The sequence below is a fragment of the Scyliorhinus canicula genome, chromosome 10 (assembly GCF_902713615.1).
Source record: "Scyliorhinus canicula chromosome 10, sScyCan1.1, whole genome shotgun sequence".
NCBI classification, from domain to species: domain Eukaryota; kingdom Metazoa; phylum Chordata; class Chondrichthyes; order Carcharhiniformes; family Scyliorhinidae; genus Scyliorhinus; species Scyliorhinus canicula.
The window spans coordinates 184580851-184586850 of NC_052155.1; the positions used below are offsets into that span (position 1 = coordinate 184580851).

The 6000-nt window shown below is 50.4% G+C and overlaps 1 protein-coding gene across 21 annotated transcripts in view; it reads right to left on the reverse strand.

Annotated features, from left to right (window-relative positions):
* znf407 (zinc finger protein 407) overlaps positions 1 to 2156 on the reverse strand; it is a 501275-nt gene extending 499119 nt beyond the window's left edge. For 20 of the 21 annotated variants that reach the window (XM_038810297.1, XM_038810303.1, XM_038810301.1 and 17 more), the window contains exon 1: positions 2104 to 2153. The gene's annotated coding sequence lies outside the window, so the exon portion shown is untranslated. Of the gene's footprint in view, positions 1 to 2103 lie in introns of all 21 variants that reach the window. The other variant, XM_038810284.1, reaches the window with a different exon arrangement.
* Between the last annotated feature and the right edge of the window lie 3844 nt (positions 2157 to 6000).

A 6000-nucleotide genomic window follows, 5' to 3' on the forward strand; every position in this document is an offset into this window, starting at 1 on the left:
AGCGGGTTTTCTGGACATTCCTGGTGGCGCCGACATCCACTTTGCTGGAAAAGATTCTCTCCTATGCAGGGTCGGAAAAGGGGCAGGACATCCAGAATATATGGTCGGATCTTGGGGGAAGAACAGGTTTCGGTGGAGAAGGTGAAGACTAGGCAGGAGGAGCTGGGCCCCATTTTGGAGGACGAGGTGTAGAGCGAGTCTCTCCACACGGTGAATGCTACATGAATCCTGTGCATGGTTAAGTTTGATACAACTGAAGGTGGTGTTCAGGGCACATCTCAGCAAAGCCAGGATGAGTCGGTATTTTGAGGGGGTTGAAGATAAGTTGCGAAGCATACACACATATTCAAGTCCTGCCCCAAATTGGTGGGTTTTTGGGGGCCCTTTTTTGACAACAAATCGGCAATTTTAGATGTGGATTTGGAGTCCTTTTCATTGGTTGCGATATTTGGGGTATCGGAGGAGGATGGGTGTGATGGTGGATGCTTTGGTATTTGCTCATTGTTGGCTGGGTGGCGGATTCTGCTGAGTTGGAAGACAACACATTTGCAAGCCTCATGTGAACTTTGGATTTTTTCCCCCAAATCTTTACTGTGCTAAAAAGGTGCAGGTGTCATTACATAAAATCATGGAATGATACATTCTACTATTCTATACCATCTAATGATACAGCACAGGAGACAGCCATTTGGCCCATCGTGCCTCTGCCAGCTCTCTGAAAGAGCTATCTAATGAGTGACACTCCTCTGTCTTTCCTCAAGGCCCTACATATGCAAATAGTTATCCAAGTCCCTTCTGAAAGTTACTAGTGTGCTTCCACCAGGCAGTACAATCCAGATCGTAACTCACTGCATTAAACACTCAACTGCCTATTTGCTTCTTTTGCTAACTACCTTCACTCGCTTTTCTCATGCTGCTGAACCTCCTGCCAGTGGAAAGTTACTCTATTTACTCTTTAATGCCTCATCATTTGAACAAACTTCCTTTCACATTATCTACTTAAAAAGAGCACAGCCGTCTTCGCTAATCTCTCCACATAACTTAAGACACGCCTGCCCAACACTTGTTTATCCATTCAAAACACATTGAAATACCGAGCCTGTTAATAAAATAGTTATAATTCCAACAAACTAGATGATATTTTGTATGTGTCGGTTTATTATGATTCACTCATTGGTCGCAAAAGGCCCTAATGCATTCAAATTCCAAGTGGTGGAATTTTGTTTTTGTTCCCCTCCAAAAGTAGTTTCCTGGCATCACCACCCCCGCATTAATTTCAAAGTATCCCGGAGGGAATTAACTTTCCGCAAAAACAAAGGCACCTCCCGACATTCACCAATTTAGACTTCTCGGAAGTGTGCTTAATATCAGCAAGCTGCCAAACGTCTCAAAAAGAGTTTACCAAAACTTTCGGCAATGCTACACGAATCAACGTTTAGGTAAAATATATTTCTTTTAAACCTGAAAAAAATCCCTCATGCAGAAGTTTCCAGAGGGAAAGCTGCTGGGTTATTTTTTCCAAAGGGTTTTTCTAAAATGTTAAAATAAAAAAGTGCTTTTATATGAAGGTTGGACATTTCTCTGGGAATGGCAAAAGGCAAGTTTGTGTAAATAAATTGAATAAATACAAGCGTTGACACCAGCCAATTGACATAAATGCAAGTAGGTGTTTGCAGTAACTACAAGTTGTAGACCATCAGTGAAGTATCAAGTACTTCCTGCTTCCGGGTCTCTGGTCAGCCTCTCGCTCATTGGAGGAGGGCCCTTGTGACGTAACTCGGAGTGACGCGACGCACGGCCAATCGGAACGCGCGACGGCCCACACGCACGGGAGGGAGGCGAGGCCAATGGCAGGCCGGAGAGGGGCGGCACTTCCGCTCCTGGCCCCGCCCCCCAGCCGATTCCAGCAACTGCCACTCGCTCCGCCCGTTGGAAGGACGGCAACGCGGAGGCCCAAAAAGCCTGGGCTGAGCGGCGACCGCCGACTCCCTGCTTCGCCGCGGGCCCCGCAAAGGCGCAACGCGGAGGCGGCTGCGCTCCCCCGCCGCCGCCGGAGGCCGCCCGGGCGGTGGGGGACGGGTTGGCGCCGCCGCTCGGACGTACCTGTGCGCGAAAATGTTAGCGACCGCTCACCGTGTACTTGGTCACAAGTGGCCTGCCGTAGCTGGGCGGGGCGGCGCATGCGCCTCACCTGCTGTCGGCGCGGCCCCCACGTGATCCCGAGCACGTGCTCCTGCTGCATGGGCTCGACTGCCAGAGCTCCAACTGCGCAGCACCGGCTCAGAGTGGGCAGCACCGGGCCAGAGTGGGCAGCTTCACCCCAGAGTGGGCAGCACCAGGCCAGTGTGGGCAGCTTCACCCCAGAGTGGGCAGCACTGGCCCAGTGTGGGCAGCTTAACCCCAGAGTGGGCAGCACCGGCCCAGTGTGGGCAGCTTCACCCCAGAGTGGGCAGCACTGGCCCAGAGTGGGCAGCTTCACCCCAGAGTGGGCAGCACCGGCTCAGAGTGGGCAGCACCGGCTCAGAGTGGGCAGCACCGGGCCAGAGTGGGCAGCTTCACCCCAGAATGGGCAGCACCGGGCCGGAGTGGGCAGCTTAACCCCAGAGTGGGCAGCTTCACCCCAGAGTGGGCAGCACCGGCTCAGAGTGGGCAGCACCGGGCCAGAGTGGGCAGCACCGGCCCAGAGTGGGCAGCACCGGGCCAGTGTGGGCAGCACCGGCCCAGAGTGGGCAGCTTCACCCCAGAATGGGCAGCTTCACCCCAGAGTGGGCAGCACCGGCCCAGAGTGGGCAGCTTCACCCCAGAATGGGCAGCACCGGGCCAGAGTGGGCAGCTTCACCCCAGAGTGGGCAGCACCGGGCCGGAGTGGGCAGCTTAACCCCAGAGTGGGCAGCACCGGGCCAGAGTGGGCAGCACCGGGCCAGAGTGGGCAGCACCGGGCCAGTGTGGGCAGCAATGGCCCAGTGTGGGCAGCTTCACCCCAGAGTGGGCAGCTCTGGCCTAGTGTGGGAAGCTTTACCCCAGTGTGGGCAGCTCTGGCCAAATGTGGGCAGCTTCATCCCCGTATGGGCAGCTCTGGCTCAGTGGAGGCTGCTCTGGCCCGGTGTGGACTGCTCTGGCTCAGTGTAGGATGCTCTGGCACAGCATGGGCTGCTCTGGCCCAGTTTGGGGAACCCTGGCTCAATGGAGGCTGCTCTGGCCTGGTGTGGACTGCTCTGGCTCAGTGTAGTATGCTCTGGCACAGCATGGGCTGCTCTGGCCCAGTGTGGGCCGTGGCTCAGTGTGGACTGCTCTGGCTCAGTGGAGGATGCTCTGGCACAGCATGGGCTGCTCTGGCCCAGTGTGGGCTGCTCTGGCCCAGTGTGGGCAGCCCTGGCTCAGTGGGTGCTGCTGTGGCTCAGTGGGGGCTGCTCTGGCCCGGTGTGGACTGCTCTGGTGCAGTGGGTAGCTCTCTATCACAATTATTGAGATATTAATATTCCTCTAGTTTATTGTAATCTATTAAACTACTTGAATAATTATATCCCAAAAATAATTGGGTACACTAATAAGTTTATTTTTAAAAAGTTGTATAATAATATCCCTCTAGTTTGTTGCCATCTATTAATGCAATAAGATGCCTCTAGTTTGATAAGGTTTCCCATGGTAGACTATTGCAGAAAATAAGGAAGTATGGGATTGAAGATGATTTAGCGGTTTGGATCAGTAATTGGCTAGCTGAAAGAAGACAGAGGGTGGTGGTTGATGGCAAATGTTCATCCTGGAGTTCAGTTACTAGTGGTGTACCGCAAGGATCTGTTTTGGGGCCACTGCTGTTTGTCATTTTTATAAATGACCTGGAAGAGGGTGTAGAAGGATGGGTTAGTAAATTTGCAGACGACACGAAGGTCAGTGGAGTTGTGGATAGTGCTGAAGGATGTTATAGGATACAGAGGGACATAGATAAGCTGCAGAGCTGGGCTGAGAGGTGGCAGATGGAGTTTAATGCGGAAAAGTGTGAGGTGGTTCACTTTGGAAGGAGTAACAGGAATGCAGAGTACTGGGCTAATGGCAAGATTCTTGGTAGTGTAGATGAACAGAGAGATCTCGGCATCCAGGTACATAAATCCCTGAAAGTTGCCACCCAGGTTAATAGGGTTGTTAAGAAGGCATATGGTGTGCTAGCCTTTATCAGCAGGGGAATTGAGTTTCGGAGCCACAAGGTCATGCTGCAGCTGTACATAACTCTGGTGCGGCCGCACCTGGAGTACTGCATGCAGTTCTGGTCACCACATTATAGGAAGGATGTGGAAGCTTTGGAAAGGGTTCAGAGGAGATTTACTAGGATGTTGCCTGGTATGGAGAGAAGGTCTTATGAGGAAAGGCTCAGGGACTTGAGGTTGTTTTCGTTAGAGAGGAGAAGGCTGAGAGGTGACTTAATAGAGACATATAAGATAGTCAGAGGGTTAGATAGGGTGGACAGTGAGAGTCTCTTTCCTCAGATGGTGATGACCAACATCATAATCTATTAAAGGATTTGTCTCGTCAAATTTCTAGTTTGTTGGAAACTATTTACATAATAGAATGAATTAATTAGTCTGGTCCATTGGAATCCACTAAATTCCAGGAGAATAAAAGGCCTGCATTTTTATCACATGTTTTCATCCCCTTGGGCATATCCCAAAGCACTTTACTATTTACTTGCAATATAGTCACTTTCATAATGTAGGGAACGCTCCAACCAATTTTCATGCAGTAAGCTACTACAGACTGCAAGTTAGAATGATCGGATCATCTTTTTTAGTTGAACAATATATATATAACCCAGGAAACTGAAACAAACTGGGAAATAGTACCATTGTATCTTTTTTATGTCGTGAGAGATCAGACAGGGCCTCAGTTTGACATCTTGCCTGAAAGCCCACAGCTCTGATATTGCGAGGGCAGCACGGTGGAGCAGTGGTTAGCACTGCTACCTTACAGCGCCGAGGTCCCAGGTTCGATCCCGGTTCTGGGTCACTGTCCGTGTGGAGTTTGAACATTCTCCCCGCGTTTGCATGGGTTTCGCCCCCACAACCCAAAGATGTGCAGAGTAGGTGGATTGACCACGCTAAATTGACCCTTAATTGGAAAAAAAATAATTGGGTACTCTCAATTTTTTTTTAAAGTATTGCTTTGGATGTGTAAGAACTGAATTTTGTACTTCATTGGATTTGGACTCAAAATAGTTCCCTGGGATCTTGTATGTCGATCCGAGAGGGTAGATATTGCCCTCGGGGGGTGGTCCTGTGAAGAAACCTCCAGGAATAGGTCCAACCAGAGATGGCCATTTAAAAAGGGCGCCCCGATCTCTGAGGACCCGGACTTGCCGGAGTCTTCAGATCCTAGCATCACGTTTCTGGCGCGAATCACCCCGGCTCCAGAAAAGTGTGGGAAGATGATGATGGGAAATGCGTCGGAACAGCCGGTGCGATGCCAATCGATTTTCCCGCTTAAAATGACACATTTGGGATAATTCTGCCAACTGTCTCCAAGGCTATGTAATTATTGACAACAGTACGAGCTCCATTGTTGGACCCTGGAGAACAGTAGGGCACACGGTCATAGAATCATAAAGCCACATACCGCAAAAGGAGGCCATTCCACCCCTGCTGGCTCTTTGCAGGAGCTTTAAATAAGTCCAACTCCCTTGCTCATTCCCCATGGCCGTGGAAACCTTTCCCCTTAAAGTATTTGTCACATTTTGCCAAAGAAGCAGTGGCTGGCCATGCACAACAACATTACAAATAGGAGCAGGAGTAGGCCATTCAGCCCTTCAAGCCTGCTCCATCATTCAGTCAGACCACGGCTGGTCTTTTCCCTCAGTTCCTCCTTCCCAACTATCCTCTGATCCTTTAATTCCCATAGTATCCAAAAGGTTACTCATCTCTGCCTTGAATGTATTCAACAATTAAGTATCCACAGTCCACTGCGACCGTTCCAAGATCTACAACCCATTGAGCAAAGATATTTCTTCTTGTC